Source organism: Pan troglodytes, chromosome 3 (genome assembly GCF_028858775.2).
Source record: "Pan troglodytes isolate AG18354 chromosome 3, NHGRI_mPanTro3-v2.0_pri, whole genome shotgun sequence".
NCBI lineage: Eukaryota > Metazoa > Chordata > Mammalia > Primates > Hominidae > Pan > Pan troglodytes.
In genome coordinates, this window is record NC_072401.2 from 40,401,632 (window position 1) to 40,420,079 (window position 18,448).

At 41.9% G+C, this 18,448-nt stretch overlaps 1 protein-coding gene and 2 pseudogenes across 5 annotated transcripts in view; all 3 read left to right on the forward strand.

Moving 5' to 3' along the window:
* The window catches only part of N4BP2 (NEDD4 binding protein 2), a 100,126-nt gene that overhangs the window by 17,726 nt on the left and 63,952 nt on the right, over nt 1–18,448 (forward strand). The gene's annotated exons all lie outside the window — the stretch shown is intronic.
* Nucleotides 3,641–3,739, forward strand: LOC112209033 (U6 spliceosomal RNA; annotated as a pseudogene).
* LOC112209111 (small nucleolar RNA SNORA51) lies at nt 8,720–8,843 on the forward strand (annotated as a pseudogene).

Consider the following 18,448-nt stretch of genomic DNA (forward strand, 5'->3'; position numbering starts at 1 on the left):
TTGTATTTTTAGTAGCGATGGGGTTTCACATATTGGTCAGTCTAGTCTCTTAACCCTTGACCTCAAGTGATCCACCCACTTTGACCTCCCAAAGTACTGGAATTACAGGCGTGAGCCACCGTGTCTGGCCCAGAGATGGCGTTTTGTCATGTTGCCCAGGCTGGTCTCAAACTCCTTGGCTCAAGTGATCCGCCTGCCTCGGCCTCCCAAAGTGCTGGGACAACAGGTGTGAGCCACCACGCCTGGCCTACACAGGTTTCTAAGCTTTTACTTATATATTTGAGGGACTAAAAAAACACCTCATGAGAAGGAAAATATAATCACAGATTTTGTTACTAGAATTTTCAAAAGAGCTTTCGTGGTATAAGACATGTTGACTGAGGAAGCATAAAGAACTGAATTGTGGTGTTAGTTTTTCTATTTAATGAGTGTTTTCATTTCTCTGCTTCTTAAAGGCCAGTCTTGGCTGGGCATGGTGCCTCACGCCTGTAATCCCAGCACTTTGGGAGGCTGTGGCAGGCAGATCACTTGAGGCCAGGAGTTTGAGACCAGCCTGGCTAACACGGCAAAACTCCGTCTCCACTAAAAATACAAAAATTAGTGGGACATGTTGGCATGCACCTATAATCCCAGCTAGTTGGGAGGCTGAGACATGAGAATTGCTTGAGCCTGGGAGGCAGAGGCTGCAGTGAGCTGAGCTCTTGCCACTGCACTCCAGCCTGGGCGACAGAGTGAGACTCTGTAAAGAAAAAAAAAAAAAAAGTAAATAAATAAAAAATAGGCCAATCTTGCTTCTTCATATTTTACATATTGTTAGCCATCCATAAATATTTGTGCACCTGTTTTATGTGTGGTACTATGCATAGTACCATTTTGGCGTATATATCATGATCCATGTTCTCAAGAAACATTATTAGTTGTAGATATAAACACATATAGATGGAAATTAATAAGTCAGTAATACCGACTGACTCTAAATTAAGCAAGACTAGTACTGCAATAAGTAGTTAAGGATTACAGACAGTGTTGATGTATTATACAGAAATACACTTGGAATTAAAGGTATATATTTTTCAGCAACTGGCTTTAACATTTAACAACATGTCTCAGAGGTCTATCCAGTTTTTACACAGCTTTTCTTTTATTCATTTATTTTTTTGAGATGGAGTCTCACTCTGTCGCCTAGGCTGGAGTGCAGTGGCACGATCTTAGCTCACTGCAACCTCTGCCTCCCAGTTAAAGTGATTCTTCTGCCTCAGCCTCCTCAGTAGCTGGGACTACAGGTGCATGCCACCATGCCTGGCTAATTTTTGTATTTTTAGTAGAGATGGGGTTTCACCATATTGGCCAGGCTGGTCTGGAACTCCTGACCTTATGATTCATCTGCCTCGGCCTCCCAAAGTGCTGGGGTTACAGGCATGAGCCACTGTGCCAGGCCTACACATCTTATTTCTATATTCCACCAACTTTTTTTTATTACTGCATAGTATTCCAAAGGATGAGTTCTGCCATAATTTATACTGTTTTCCTAAGTGTTTAGGATGTTATAACAGATAGATACATATTTCTTTTTTTGTTTGTTTGTTTGAGACAGGGTTTTGCTTTGTTGCCCAGGCTGGAGTGCAGTGCTTTGATTACTGCCTACTGCAGCCTTGGCCTCTCAGGCCCAAACAATCCCCCTACCTCAGTCTCCTGAGCAGCTGGGACTACAGGCATGTACCACCAGGCCTAGCTAATTTTAAATTTTTCACAGAGATGTGTTCTCCCTATGTTGCCTGGGCTTGTATTGAACTCCTGCGCTTAAGCAATCCTCCTCCTTTGGCTTCCCAAAGTGCTGGAATTACAGGTGTGAGCCATCATGCCTGCCCCTGATAGATATATTTAAAGATGATTGGTTACTTTAATTTGGTTACATTTTCTATAAAAAGTATTTTTTGGCCAGGTGCGGTGGCTCCTGCCTGTAATCCCAGTACTTAGAGACACTGAGGCAGGAGGATCACTTGAGGTCAAGAGTTCGAGGCCAGCCTGGCCATCATGGTGAAACTCTGTCTCTACTAAAAGTACAAAAATTAGCCAGGCGTGGTGGTGCACACCTGTGGTCCCAGCTACTCGGGAGGCTGAGGCAGGAAAATCACTTGAACCTGGGAGGCGGAGGTAGCATTGAGCTCAGATCCTGTCACTGCACTCTAGCTTAGGTGACAGAGAGATACTTTGTGTCAAAAAAACCCAAAAATATCTTTTTTTTTTTTGAGACTGAGTCTTGCTCTGTCACCCAGGCTGGGCGCAGTGGCGCCATCTCGGCTCACTGCAAGCTCCGCCTCCTGGGTTCATGCCATTCTCCTGCCTCAGCCTCCCGAGTAGCTGGGACTACAGGCTCCCGCCACCACGCCTGGCTAATTTTTTGTATTTTTAGTAGAGACAGGGTTTCACCATGTTAGCCAGGATGGTCTCAATCTCCTGACCTTGTGGTCCGCCCACCTTGGGCTCCCAAAGTGCTGGGATTACAGGTGTGAGCCACCACACCCGGCCCAAAAATATCTTTTTTAGTGACATACTTTTGGTATCTCATGAGATTTTAGCATCTACCTTTTTCTTATCACAGTAGTATTTTGAAATCATCTTGTAGGTAACTTAATCCTTGGGAAAGACATTGATGATACTGGTTTTTGGTAGCTTCTCTTTCTGAGGAAGTTGTTTGCTGATCGTGTTTGGGAACATGCTATGTTTGGGTCCTGTAACTTCCCTATATATTACATATAGGGAGATTTTTTTTGTTTGTTTCTTTTTTGATGGTCTTAAGGAGCTAAATATTTGGTTCTTAGTATCAGTTTTCTTAGGCCTATTATTCCTAGTTGGTCGATATTGAATATTATGTAGAATATATGTGTGTGTGTGTGTGTGTGTGTGTGTGTGTGTGTGTGTATTTTTGTTTTTGTTTTTGAGAGAGTCTTGCTCTCTTGCCCATGCTGGAGTGCAGTGGCGTAATCTCAGCTCACTGCAACCTCTGCCTCCTGGGTTCAAGCAATTCTCCTGAGTAGTTGGGACTACAGGTGTGTACCACCATGCCTGGCTGTTTTTTGTATTTTTAGTGGAGACAGGGTTTTACCATGTTGCCCAGGCTGGTCTTGAACTCCTAACCTCAAGTGATCTGCCTGCCTCGGCCTCCCAAAGTGCTGGGATTACAGGCGTGAACCACTGTGTCTGGCCAGAATATCTTTTTTTTTTTTTGAGACTGAGTCTTGCTCTGTCACCCAGGCTAGAGTGCAGTGGCGCGATCTTGGCTCACTGCAACCTCTGCCTCCCGGATTCAAGCGATTCTCCTGCCTCAGCCATCTGAGTAGCTGGAATTACAGGCACTGGCCACCACACTTGACTAATTTTTGTATTTTTAGTAGAGGTGGGGTTTCACTATGTTGACCAGGCTAGTCTTGAACTTCTGACCTCAAGTGATCCGTCCACTTCAGCCTCCCAAAGTGCTAGGATTATAGGCGTGAGCCACCGCACTCAGCCAGAATATCTTTTTTGATTGTTATAGAGATCTGTTATTTTCTGGATATTGTTCCACCGAGGTAAATTATTCAAACTTAATTGTCCTTGTCATATACTACATATAAAAGATTTATTTATAAAATGATATGGAGTGCAGCACATTTCCTAAAATTGGAATGATACAGAGAAGATGAGCATGGCCTCTGTGCAAGGATATGACACGCAGATTCGTGAAGTGTTCCATATTTTTAACTTCAGTATAAAAACTGTACAGATATTTGTATAGCTGATAAGGTTCTTTTTAGAGAAAATACTTAAAAAAATGCAGCTTGTACCTTTTTGAATTGGATTTTAAAGCTTCTGATGTTGAATATTTCTAAATGTGTGTGTGTGTGTGTGTGTGTGTGTATGTGTGTATTTATTATTATTATTTTTTGAGACAGTCTTGTGTTGCCCAGGCTGGAATGCAGTGGCAGGATTTCAGCCTCCTGGTTTCAAGAGATTCTCATGCTTCAGTGTCCTGGGTAGCCGGGACTACAGTCATGTGCCACCATAGCCGGCTACTTTTTGTATCTTTAGTAGAGACAGGGTTTCACCATGTTGGCCAGGCAGGTCTTGAACTCCTGGTCTAGGTGATGCGCCTGCCTCGGCCACCCAAAGTGCTGGGATTACAGATGTGAGCCACCGTGTCTAGCCCAATATTCCTAAATATTTAATGGTTTTTTTAAGTTTCTCGACTTGTGTATGGTGGCATAGCAAACTTGGAATTAATATCCTTTTTTTTTTTTTACTTTTTTTCTTTGAGTCAGGGTCTCGCTTTATCGCCCAGGCTGGAGTACAGTGGCATGCTTATGGCTCAACTGCAGCCTTGACTTCCTTGGCTCAACTGATCCTCTCACCTTAGCTTCCCAAGTAGCTGGGACTACAGGTGTGCACCATTACGCCCAGCTTATTGTTTTGTATTTTTTTGTGGAGACAGGTTTTATAATGTTTCCCTGGCTGGTCTTGGACTCCTGGGGTCAAGCAGTTCGCCCACTGTGGCCTCCCAAAGTGCTGGGATTACAGGGATAAGCCACCTACACTTGGCCTCAGAATTAGTATCAATAGTAAAGTTTGGGATTTTTAGGATACTGCATTTTGTTTTTTTTAAGAAAATCTGTAATAAAATTGTGTATCTTGAAAAATGATATGGTGCTTTTTAATTTTTATTTTCATTTTTTTAGTTGTTTAGAGTGGAGTCTCACTCTGTTGCCCAGGCTGGAATGCAGTGGCGCGATCTCAAGCGATTCTCCAACCTCAGCCTCCTGAGTAGTTGGGATTACAAGTGTGCACCACCACACTCGGCTAATTTTTGTATTTTTGGTAGAGATGGGGTTTTACCCTGTTGGCCAGGCTGGTCTTGAACTCCTGACCTCAAGTGATCCTCCTGCCTCGGCCTCCCAAAGTGCTGGGATTATAGGCATAAGCCACTGTGCCTGTCCTGATAATGGTGGTTTTTTTGTATTGATGATGTGGTTTTCAGTGGGAAGGTTTTGTATTTTTTGTTTATTTATTTATTTAGAGATAGGCTCTTGCTGTGTTGCCCAGGATGGTCTTGAATTCCTGAGCTCAAATGATCCTCCTGCCTCGGCCTCCCAAAATGCTGGGATTACAGGTGTGAGCCACTGTGCCCACCCTGGATGGTTTTTTTTTTTTTTTTGAAGTGTTTATTGGTATATCTACTTTAATGGCAGTATTTTTTTTTTTCAGTGTAGGAAAACCACAGGCAAATAATGTCAGTATTGACCATTGCCATAACACTATTAGAGATCATGTTTGTTCATTCTATTACTATTTGTAGATTTCATGTTAACCCTGAATTTTAAAAAACTGCTTAAGTGAACATATGTCCTTATTAAAAGAAAAACAAAAAATTAAAATTAGCTGAGTGACATGTGCCCATAGCCCTTGCTGCTTGGGAGGTTGAGGCAGGAGGATTGCTTAAGCATGGGCAGTTGAGGCTGTGGTGAGCTGAGATCATGCCACTGCAGCTCAGCCTGGGTGACAGAGGGAGACTGTCTCAAAAACAAAAACAAAAATCTAGAGTTGATAAGACCTCTGCTTACCATGTTGGAATATTATGATGATAATCAGTGAGCAAGTATTGATTAGATTTTACATCAGGTTAAAATTATATAATAGAGGTAGAAGAATTTGAAAAATGCATATATTCATGGTATTGTTAATAATTATTTGTTTTGAGGATGGGAGGGGGGAATATATTTGTTTTTACATTGTTCATTTGAGCCAGTCCATTCACATTTCTCCATAATATATCAAACTTTACTTATGCATTCTTATTTTCTATATCCTTTTCAAATACAATCTCTGTTTAGGTCAGGTATGTATATGAAGGTGCTATACAAGGTTGTTTAAACTAATGTATTAATAAGGAGGCTCTCATGAAAAAAGGAAGATATGTAAGATTAGATGATAAAATAGTTAAACCTGAGCATCACTTACAGTAGAATATGTGGGATTGAGATAAACTGGATTATAAGTAGAACAGGTGATTGGGAGATAGTGTGAGCTGTATATATATATATACACACACACACATATATGTGTATATATATAATTTTTTTTTTTGAGGTGGAGTCTTGCTCTGTTGCCAGGCTGGAGTGCAGTGGCACCATCTCGGTCACTGCAACCACTGTCTTCTAGGTTCAAGCAATTCCCCTGCCTCTGTCTGGGACTACAGGTACGTGCCACCACGCCCAGCTAATTTTTTGTATTTTAGTAAAGACAGGGTTTCACCACGTTGGCCAGGCTGGTCTCGATCTCCTGATCTAGTGACCCGCCCGCCTCGGCCTCCCAAAGTGCTGGGATTACAGGCGTGAACCACCGTGCCTGGCCTATATATGTTTTTATACATCAGAATTTTCTTATTTATTTATTTGTTGAGATGGAATCTCGCCAGGCTGGAGTGCAGTGGCGTGATCTTGGCTCACTGCAAGCTCCGCCTCCTGGGTTCACGCCATTCTGCTGCCTCAGCCTCCCACGTAGCTGGGACTACAGGCGCCTGCCACCACGCCTGGCTAATTTTTTTTTTTTTTGTATTATTAGTAGAGATGGGGTTTCACTGTTTTAGCCAGGATGGTCTCGATCTCCTGATCTCGTGATCCGCCCACCTCAGCCTCCCAAAGTGCTGGGATTACAGGCATGAGCCACTGCGCCTGGCAAGAATTTTCTTTAATACACTAAACATTATTTGGACACTAAAACTGCCTATATGTTTAGATCTTTTTACATACAAATAGACACAGTGAAAAAAAGGGAATGGAAGGGATATATAGCTTGCAAACTGGAGGAAGTACAGAGGGAAGTCCATGATTCACCTTTAATTTATAATAATGATTTTTTCCTGATTATGGAAAAAATGCATTTCTTACGGATTATGTGGAAAATGCGAAAGTAGCATATAAAAAGTATATTTAAAAAATCACCTATGATTCCATTATCCAGAGATTTCTTTTCCAGTCTAATTTAATTCAGTCCCTTTTGTGTGTCTGGGTAGATTATATTTAGTTGAGTGTCTTGCTTTCATTTCTAACATTCTCTTTTAAAAAACTACAGTGAAGGCCGGGCGAGGTGGCTCACACCTGAAATCCCAGCACTTTGGGAGGCCGAGGTGGGCGGATTACCTGAGGTCAGGAGTTCAAGACCAATCTGACCAACATGGTAAAACCCTGTCTCTACTAAATATACAAAAATTAACGGGGCGTGGTGCTGCATGCCTGTAATCCCAGCTACTAGGGAGGCTGAGGCAGGAGGATTGCTTGAACGCGGGAGCTGGAGGTTGTAGTGAGCCAAGATTGTGCCATTGCACTCCAGCCTGGGTGACAGTGTGAGACTGTCTCAAAAATAAGAAACAAAAACAAAAAACTACAGTTAAATATTATCCAAATCAGGCTGGGCACAGTGGCTCATGCCTTTAATCCCAGCATTTTGGGAGTCTTAGACGGGTGGATTACCTGAGGTCAGGAGTTTGAGACCAGCCTGGCCAATGTGGTGAAACCCCATCGCTACTAAAAAATACAAAAATAAGGTTGGGTGCTGTGGCTCACGCCTGTAATCCCAGCACTTTGAGAGGCCAAGGTGGGTGGATCACCTGAGATCAGGTATTTGAGACCAGCCTGACCAACATGGAGAAACCCCATCTCTACTAAAAATACAAAATTAGCCGGGTATGGTGGCGCATGCCTGTAATCCCAGCTATTCGGGAGGCTGAGACAGGAGACTCGCTTGAATCTGGGAGGCAGAGGTTGCAGTGAGCCAAGGTTGCGCCATTGCACTCTAGCTTGGGCAACAAGAGCGAAACTCCATCTCAAAAAAAATAACAAAATAAATTGGATGTGGTAGTGAGTGCCTGTAGTCCCAGCAAACTGGGAGGCTAAGGCAGGGGAATTGCTTGAACCCAAGAGGTGGAGGCTGCAGTGAGCCGAGATGGCGCCACTGCACTCCAGCCTGGGCGACAGAGCGAGACCCTGTCTCAAAAAAAAATTATTCAAAACATAGTCTTTTTAAATGGCTGTCTAAATTTCCATTATATCAATCTAAAGAGGTGTTGTATTCAATAATCTAACAATCCTGGGTTCAGCTTAATAATAGAAACAACCCAATTTACAAATAGGCAAAAGAATCCAAACAGACATTTATTCAAAAAAGTATATAAATGCCAATAAGAACATGTAAAGATGGTCAACAACATTTGTCCTTAGGAAAATGCAAATCAAAACCACAGCTAGATACCACTAGGATTATGTGGAAGAGTTAGTTCCTTGAGCCCAGGACTTTGAGACCAGCGTGTGCAACAGAGTGAGACTCTGTCTCCAAAATAAAAAACAACCAAAAAGCCTAACCAAACAAACCAACCCAACACCTCCTGGTGCTTACCACAGGCTGTATTCTTTTTTTTTTTTTTTTTGAGACAGAGTCTTGCTTTGTCCCCCAGGCTGGAGTGCAGTGGCTCAATCTCGGCTGACTGCAAGCTCTGCTGCCTGGGTTCACGCCATTCTCCTGCCTCAGCCTCCCGAGTAGCTGGGACTACAGGCACCCGCCAGCATGCCCGGCTAATTTTTTGTATTTTTAGTAGAGGCGGGGTTTCACCGTTTTAGCCAGGATGGTCCCGATCTCCTGACCTCGTGATCTGCCTGCCTCAGCCTCCCAAAGTGCTGGGATTACAAGTGTGAGCCACCGCGCCCGGCCGGGCTGTATTCTTACACTGACTGTATAGAAAGAGGAGATAGAGTAAACCTACCCCGTATACTTCAGCCCACGCCCTGTGCCTGTTCTGTATTATGAAGCGGGGTTGGGGGGCGGTGCGGACATAGAAAAAGGAAAAAACAAAAGGAAAAAAAGAAAAACAAACCCAAAACAAAACAATGGACAGTAACAGTGTTGGTGAGGATTAGAGAAATCAGAGCCCTTACACATTGCTGGTGGAAGCTGAAATTGGTGCAGCTGCTTTGGAAAACCGTTTGGCAGTTCCTCAAAAGGTTAAACATAGAGTTACCGTATGAACTAGCAATTCCACTCTTAGATATATACTTAAGAGATATGAAAACATGTCCACAGCAAGCTCTTATACAAATGTTCATAGCAACATTATTCACCATAGCCAAAAAGTAGAAACAACCCAAATGTCCATCACTTGATGCATATGTACATAAAATGTGTTATATCCGTACCATGCAATATTTTCTAGCAGTATCGGTGAAGTACCAATACAGGCTACAACATGGATGAACCTGGAAAACATGCCAAGCGAAAGGAGCCAGTCACAAAAGGCCATGTTTTAGATTATACAATTCTCTTCATATAAATACCTAGAATAGGTAAACCTATAGAGACAAAAGTAGATTCGTGGTTGCCAGGGGATAGGAGAGGGAGGAATGGGAATGGTTACTAATGGGTGGTGGGGTTTCTTCTTGAGTTAATAGAAATGTTCTGGAATTAGTGGTGATGGTTGTACAACTCTGAATATACTGGAAACCACTGAATTGTACACTTTTGAAATGGTGAATTTTATGGTTTACATATTATATTTTAATAAAGCTGGTATAAATAGAAATTTGGGAGCTCCCACACTTAAAACCAATCCACGACGCTACCTTTGATACAGATGGTAGTGGTGAAGGTGATGATTTTAAATGTATTTTGGATTTATTATTCATTCATTCATTCAGACGGGGTCTCACTCTGTCACCCAGGCTGGGGTGCAGTGGTGTGATCTCTGCTCACTGCAACCTCCCCCTCCTGGGTTCTCCTGCCTCAGCCTCCTGAGTAGCTGGGATTACAGGCATGCGCCACCACTCCCAACTAATTTTTGAACTTTTAGTAGAGACGGGGTTTTGGCATGTTGCCCAGGCTGGTCTTGAACCCCTGACCTCAGGTAATCCACCTGCCTTGGCCTCTCAAAGTACTGGGATTACAGGCGTGAGCCACCGCACCCAGCTTATTTTGAATTTACAACTGGCGGGATTTGCTGAATGATGAGGTGTGACGGAAAGAATAGGCAAAAATGACTTAGTTTTTGGCTTCAACAAGTAGAAATTGCCACTAGCTGAGATTGCAATTACTATAGATAGGGCAGGGTGGCAGAGGAGAATCAGGTCACTTTTAGATATGCCTGGTTTGAGATTTTTTTTTTTTTCCTCCGAGATGGAGTCTTGGTTTTTTGTCTAGACTGGAGTGCAGTGGCACGATCTCAGCTCACTGCAACCTCTGTCTCCCAGGTTCAAGCGATCCTCCCGGCTCAGCCTGGCAAGTAGCTGGGATTACAGGCATGCACCTCCATGCCCAGCCAAATTTTGTGTATATATATATATATATATATATATATATATATATATATAATTTTTTTTTTTTTTTTTTTGAGGCAGAGTTTCTCTCTGTTGCCAGGCTGGAGTGCAGTGGCATGATCTTGGCTCACTGTAACCTCCGCCTCCCGGGTTCAAGCGATTCTCCTGCCTCAGCCTCCTGAGTAGCTGGGCCACCATGCCCAGCTAATTTTGTATTTTTGGTAGAGACGGGGTTTCTCCATATTGGTCAGGCTCATCTTGAACTCCCGACCTCAGGTCATCTGCCCACCTTGGCCTCCCAAAGTGCTGGGGTTACAGGTGTGAGCCACAGCGCCTGGCTATTTTTTTTTTTTTTTTTTTTTTTTTGAGATGGAGTCTTGCTGTGTCGCCCAGGCTGGAATGCAGTGGTGCGATTTCAGCTCACTGCCACCTCCGCCTCCTAGGTTCAAGCGATTCTCCTGCCTCAGCCTCCCGAGTAGCTGGGATTACAGGTGCCCACTACCACGCCCAGCTAATTTTTATATTTTTAGTAGAGACAGGGCTTCACTGTGTTGGCCAGGCTGGTCTCGAACTTCTGACCTTGTGATCCACTTGCCTTGGCCTCCCAAAGTGCTGGGATTACAAGCATGAGCTACCACACCCGGCCAATTTATATTTTTAGTAGAGATGGGGTTTGGCCATGTTGACCAGGCTGGTCTTGACCTCAGGCAATCTGCCCGCCTCAGTCTCCCAAAGTGCTGGGATTACAGGCCTGAGTCACTGCGCCCAGCCTGAGATGTTTTTTAGATACACAAAGTAGAGATGTTCAGTGAATACTTTGATGTGGTTCTAGAGTCAGAGAAGAGTTGCTGGCTGAAGATGTAAATTTGTTAGCATGTTGATAGGATTTATTTTTTATTCTTTTTCTTAAGAGATGGGGTCTCACTCTGTCACTGAGGCTGGAGTGCAGTGGCACAATCATAGCTCAGTGCAGCCTCCAACTCCTGGAGTCAAGTGATCCTCCTGCCTAAGCTTCCAGATCGCTGGAATTACAGGCACGCCACCATGCCTGGCTAATTTTTAAATTTTTTGTAGAGGGAAAAGAGGGAAAAGAACAGGCCCTAGGACTGAGCTCTGGAACGCTGTATTGTTTCCAAGTTGAGAGATGTGAAAATCTCGAGAGTGGCAGTGTCCTCTGGAGAAGAAAGCCAGTTCTTGGGGGAGAGATTGATCAGCTGTTTAAGTGCTGTTGATAGGTCTAGAAAGACAAGAACTGAGAACTGATCATTTGATTTAATTTTATTTTCTAGTTGTTGGTATAAAGAAATATAATCTAGCTAAGTGTGCTGCTCACACCTGTAATCCCAGCACTTTGGGAGGCTGAGGCAGGAGGAATATTTGAGGCCAGGAGTTTTTTTTTGTTTTTTGTTTTGAGACGGAGTTTTGCTTTTGTCACCCAGGCTGGAGTGCAATGGCTCGATCTCAGCTCACTGCAACCTCTCTGCCTGCTGGATTCGAGCGATCCTCCTGCCTCAGCTCCCGAGTAGCTGGGATTACAGGCCTGCCAACATGCCCGGCTAATTTTTTTTTTTTTTTTTTTGCTAATTTTTGTATTTTTAGTAGAGACAGGGTTTCGCCATGCTGTCCAGGTCTGGTCTCGAATGCCAGACCAACCTGGATTACAGGTGTGAACCATCGTGCCTGGACAAGTCCAGGAGTTTGAGACCAGCCTGGACAACATTGCGAGACACTGTCTCTACAAAAATAAGAAAAAAATTTAAAAAATTATTTATTTATTTTTTTGTTTTTGAGACGAAGTCTTACCCTGTCACCCAGGCTGGAGTGCAGTGGCATGATGTTGGCTCACTGCAACCTCTGCCTCCTGGCTTCAATTGATTCTCCTGCCTCAGCCTCCCGAGTACCTGGGATTACAGGTATGCACCACCATGCCCAGCTAATTTTTGTATTTGTAGTAGAGATGAGGTTTCACCGTGTTGGTCAGGCTGGTTTCGAATGCCTGACCTCAAGTAATCCACCCGCCTTGGCCTCCCAAAGTGCAATTGCAGGCATAAGCCACCGGGCCTGACCAAATAAAAAATATTTAAAAAGAAGAACATAAGAAAAAGACTTATGGAAAGTATATTTCTTAATTTTCAAGAAATTTGGATTCTAATTATATATATTATATAGATTAAAAAAATTATTTATTTATACTTTTGAGACAAGGTTTTGCTTTGTTGCTCATGCTGGAATGTAGTGGTGCGATCAGAGCTCACTGCAGCCTTGACCTCCTGGGCTGAAGTGATCCTCCCATCTCAGCCTCCTGAGTAGCTGGGACCACAGGTGAACGGCACCATGCCTGACTAAGTTTTTAAAAGATTTTTTGTAGAGATGGGGGGTCTCACTATGGTGCCCAGGCTGGTTTCGAACTCCTGGACTCAGGTGATCCTCCCACCTCAGCCTCCTAAAGTGCTGGCATTATAGGTGTAAGCCATCATGCCTGGTGTAATTACATTTTTTGCTACTGATTTCTAGTATAATTCCATGTGCACTTGAAAGTAAATTGTGTTTTGTGGCTATTGGGTTCAATGTTCTATAGATATGGAGTCAAGTTATATTTATTGCACAGATCAAATCTTCTGTGTTCTTACTGTTTCACCCCTTCCTCCTTACCCCTTTCTTTCTTCCTCTTATGTTTCTTTCCTTTTCCCCTTCCCCTCCTTTAAAAAAAAATTTTTTTTTAAAGGAGGGGAAGCTTCTTGTGTTAATGGTTACAGAGAGGGGAGTTTCATTTGAATTTTACATACTTTTTTCAAAATTAAAAAATTAGGTTTTTTTTGAGACTAAGTCTCACTCTGTCACCTAGGCTGGAGAGCAGTGGCTTGATCTTGGCTCACTGCAACCTCTACCTCCTGGATTCAAACAATTTTTGTTTCTCAGCCTCTGGAGTAGCTGAGATTACAGGCATGTGCCACCAAACCCAGCTAATTTTTTGTATTTTTAGTAGAGACTGGGTTTTGCCATGTTGCGTAGGCTGGTCTTGAACTCTGGCCTCAAATGATCTGCCCACCTTGGCCTCCCGAAGTTTTGGGATTACAGGCATGAGCCACCTTCCCCCACTCCACGTGCACCCCCCCCCCAAAAAAAAGGAATGTTGTGTAAGTGGAATAATTCAATATAGCCTTTAGGACTGGCTTTTTTTAGATTTTTTTATTTTTTGAGATGGAGTGTCTCTCTGTTGCCCAGGCTGAATGACTCGATCTCAGCTTACTGCAACCTCTGTCTCCTGGGTTCTAAGTGATTCTCCCAAGTAGCTGGGATTACAGGCATGCGCCACAATGCCCAGCTAATTTTTGTATTTTTAGTAGAGGCAGGGTTTTGCCATGTTGGCCAGGCTGGTCTCACTATGCTGCCCAGGATGGTCTCGAACTCCTGACCTCCGGTGATCCGCCTGCCTTGGCCTCCCAAAGTGCTGGGATTACAGACGGGAGCCACCACGCCCAGCTACGACTGGCTTTTACTGAGCATAATACTCTGGAATTTCATCCAGGTTGTTGGATGCATCAGTAATATGTTTTTATTGCTGACTAGTATTTCATGGAATGGATGTACCATAGTTTTTTTAACCATTTATCTACTGGAGGACATGAGTTGTTTCCAGTTTTTGGTTATTATGAATAAAGCTGCTGTAAACATTTGTTTACAGGTTTTTAGATGAATATAATTTTTCAGTCCTGATAAATGCCCAGAAGTGCAATTGCTGAGTTGTATGGTAGTTGTATATTTAGTTTCTTTAAGAAACTGCAGAATATTTTTCAGAGTGATGGTACCATTTTACATTCCCATCAGCAACTATAAGTGATGTTGTTTCTTTGAAGTCTTGCCATCATTTGGTGTTGTACCTGTTTTTTATTTTAGTCAATTTGATAGGTAAGTAATATCTCATTATAGTTTTTTTTTTTTTTTTTTGCAATGGGGTTTCGCTCTTGTTGCCCGGGCTGGAGGGCAATATTGTGATCTCCGCTCACTGCAGCCTCCGCCTCCTGGGTTCAAGTGATTCTCCTGCCTCAGCCTCCCGAGTAGCTGGGATTACAGGCATGCACCACTACGCCTGGCTAATTTTGTATTTTTACTAGAAACGGGGTTTCTCCTTGTTGGTCAGGCCAGTCTCGAATTCCTGACCTCAGTTGATCTGCCCGCCTTGGCCTCCCAAAATGCTGGGATTACAGGCATGAGCCACCGTGCCTGACCTCATTAGAGTTTTAATTTGCACTTACTTAATGGTTAGTGATGTTGAACATCTTTTTATGTACTTATTTGCCACCTGTATCTCCTCTTTCGTGTAGTGTTTTTTCTCCTTTTTTGCTGATTTTCCAATTGTTTGGTTTTTATTTTTTGTTTTTTTTGTGTGTGTTTTTTTGAAACAGAGTCTCTGTCTGTCACCTAGGCTGGAGTGCAATGGCATGATCATAGCTCACTGCAGGCTCAACCTCCCAGCTGCAAACAATCCTTCCACCTTAGGCTCCTGAGTAACTGGGATTACAGGCACGTGCCACCATGCCTGGCTGATTTTTTTCTATTTTTTCATAGAGACAGGGTCTCACTATTTTGTCTAGGCTGGTATTGAACTCCTGGGCTTAAGGGATTCCCCCCCTCTTCAGCCCCTGTTGGGCTCCCAAAGAGCTAGGTTTACAGGCATGAGCCACCATGCCTGGCATACTGTTGAGTTTTGATAGGTTGTTAATAGATTTTAGATATTAGTCCTTATCCTGAATGTGGTATGTAAGTATTTTCTCATAGTCTGTAGCTTGTCTTTTCATCCTTTTAGCCAGGTCTTTCATCAAACAAAAGTTTTGATTTGATAAACTATAATTTATCAGTTTTGCCTTTTTTTTTTTTTTTTTTGAGTCATAGTCTTGCTCTGTCACCCAGGCTGGAGTGCACTAGTGCCATCTTGGCTCACTACAGCCTCTGCCTCCTGGGTTCAAACCATTCTCTTGCCTCAGCCTCCCAAGTAGCTGGGATTACAGGCACACGCCACCACACCTGGCCAATTTTTGTATTTTTAGTAGAGACGGGGTTTCGCCATGTTGGCCAGGCTGGTCTTGAACTCTTGAGCTCAAGTGATCTGCATGCCTCAGCCTCCCAAAGTGCTGGGATTACAGGCATGAGCCACTGCACCCAGCCACGATCAGTTTTTCCTTTTATGCCCATGCTTTTGTGTTTTTGCCTAGCCTTAGCTTCTGAAGATTTTCTCTCTCTTTTTTAGTTCCCACAAGGAGAGATTTTCCCCTTTTTTCCTGAAAATTTTATAGCTTTATGTCTTAAACATTTAAATCTGTGGTCCATTGCGAGTTAATATTTCTGTAAATATTTCTGTAAATTTCCAAGAATACTAAAGGGTAAGCATGAGACTTAGGTCAAGGTTTATTTTTTACTGATTGATGTCCACTTGTTCCAGTATCATTTGTTGAAAAGGTGGTCTTTTCTCTATTGAATTGCTTTTGCACCATAGTCAAAAATCAGTCAGGCACACTTATGTTGCTGGGTTTTCTCTCTTGTTCCCAGATCTATAATCTGTTATCAGGTCTGTATTTCTGTCTCTCCACTGATGCTACATAGTTTTGATTAGTGTAGCCATACAGAAACCCTTGAAATCAGGTTGATGATTCCTCCTGCTTTGTTCTTTTTCAAAGCTATTTTACCTATTTTAGTTCCTTTGTCTTATCAATTTTAGAATAATTTTATCTATATCTATAAAAAAATCTTGCTTGGGTTCTGGTAGGCATTTTCTTAAACGTGTATATCAATTTGGGGAAGAATTGACATATTTACTGTGTTGTCTTCCCGTCTTTGAACATTTCTTTCACAGTTTTCAGCATATTAAGTTTTGTACTTGTTTTCGTAGATTTATACCTATGTGCTGAAATATAGGAAGTCCTCACATAACATCATCAATAGGTTCTCGGAAACTGTGATTTTAAGTGAAACGACATGTATCAGGTCCTTGAACAACATACTTTCGTTCAACGTCATTCTGTTATAATGTTGATGAGGAAAAAAATTGGTTATGTATTGTCTTGCTTAAAGTTGTAGTTTACAGCCAGGCGTGGTGAGTCATGCCTGTAATCCCAGTACTTCGGGAGGCTGAGGCAGGCCGATCACCTGAGGTCAGGAGTTCGAGACCAGCCTGGTCAACATGGTGAAACCCCATCTCTACTAAAAATACAAAAATTAGCTGGGTGTGGTGGCATGTGCCTGTAAACCCAGCTACTCAGGAGGCTGAGGCAGGAGAATTGCTTGAACCCAGGAGGTGGAGGTTGCAGTGAGCCAAGATCACGCCATTGCACTCCAGCCTGGGTGACAGAGCGAGACTCAGTCTCAAAAAAAAAAAAAAAAAAAAAAAGTTGTAGTTTATAAGATCCTATTGAGGTTAATAAGTGAGGACTTAGTGTATTTCTCTGTTTTTTTTTTTTTTTGGCAATTGTGAAGGGTACTGTTTCTTTAATTTCAGTGTCCATGTGTTTTTTGCTAGTATGTATAAATACAGTTTCTTTTATATGTTTATCTTGTATCTTGCACCCTTGTTAAACTCACTTTCTTGTTGGAGATTTTGTAGATTACTTGGGATTTTCTGTAATACATAGATAACCATGTTATCTGCAAATAGGGACACTTTTATTTCTTCTTCCCTAATCTATATGCGTTTTATTTTCTTTTTTTCTCTTATTTCATGAGCTAGAACTTCCAGCATTATTTTGAATAAAATTGGTGAGAGTAGATATCTTGCCTTTTTCCTGATGTTAGGAGGAAAGCGTTTAGTATTTCATTACAAATACAATGTCAGCTGTAGGTTTTTGTAGGTGCTTTTATCAGGTTGAGAATATTTTTGTTCCTGTTTTTCTGGTAGTTACCATGAATGGTGTTGAATTTTGTCATTATTTTCTGCATTGATTGATACGATTCTTTCACCCATTAAAATGGTGGATTATACTGATTTTTGAATATGGAACTAGCCTTGCCTTCCTGGAATAAACCCCATTTCATTATAATATACAATCCTTTTTTTTTTTTTTTTTTTTTTTGAGACAGGGTCTTACTGTTACCCAGGCTGGAGCATAGTGGTGTGATCATGGCTCACTGAAGCCTCGACCACCTGGGCCTAAGTGATCCTTTCACCTCACCTTGCCCACCAGTACCTGGGACGACAGGTACGTACCACCATGCTTGGCTAATTTTAAATTTTTTTGTAGAGTTGAGGTCTCACTGTGTTGCCCAGGCTGGTCCTGAACTCCTGGGCTCAAGCGATCCTCCCAACTCAGCCTCCTAAAGTTCTGGGATTATAAGTGTGAACTACTATGCCCCGCCAAAATTCAACAATATATAAAAACAGTTATATCCACTGCACTCCAGCCTGGGTGATAGAGCAAGACCTTGTGTCAAAAAAAAAAAAAAAAAAAAAAAAATATATATATATATATATATATATATATATATATCTGAATTTTATTTGCTAGTATTTTGTTAAGGATTTTTGTGTCCGTAGTCATGAGGAGTATTGGTCTGTAGTTTTTTTGTACTGGCTTTGTCTGCTTTTGGTGTCAGGATAATACTAGCATCATAAAATGGATTGGAAGTGCTTTCTTATTTTCTGGAAGAGATTATGTAGGATTAGTATTATTTTTTCCTAAAAATGTTTGTTAGAATTTTCCATTGAAGCTATTTGGCCCTGGAAATTTTTTTTTTTGAGTTTTAAAATTATGAATTAAATTTCTTTATAAATTATAGTGATTTTATCTATGTCTTATTGGATGAGTTTTGATACTTTGTGGTTTTTGAGACATTGGTCCATTTCATATAAATTGTCAAACTTTTGTGTGTTCATAGTTTACTTTATTAGCCTTTTGATATCTGCAAGGTCTGTAGTAATATCCCTTTTTCATTCCTGATGTTGGTAATTTCTGTCTTCTTTTTTCTTTGTGAGTCTTGCTAGTCTTACAGTTTTATAGATCATTTTGGTAAACCAGCAATTTATTTCATTGAATTTTCTCATTATTTTCTGTTTCCAATATTTGTTATCTGCTATTTATTATTTCCTTTTTTTTTTTTTTTTTGAGACAGAGTCTTGCTCTGTTGCC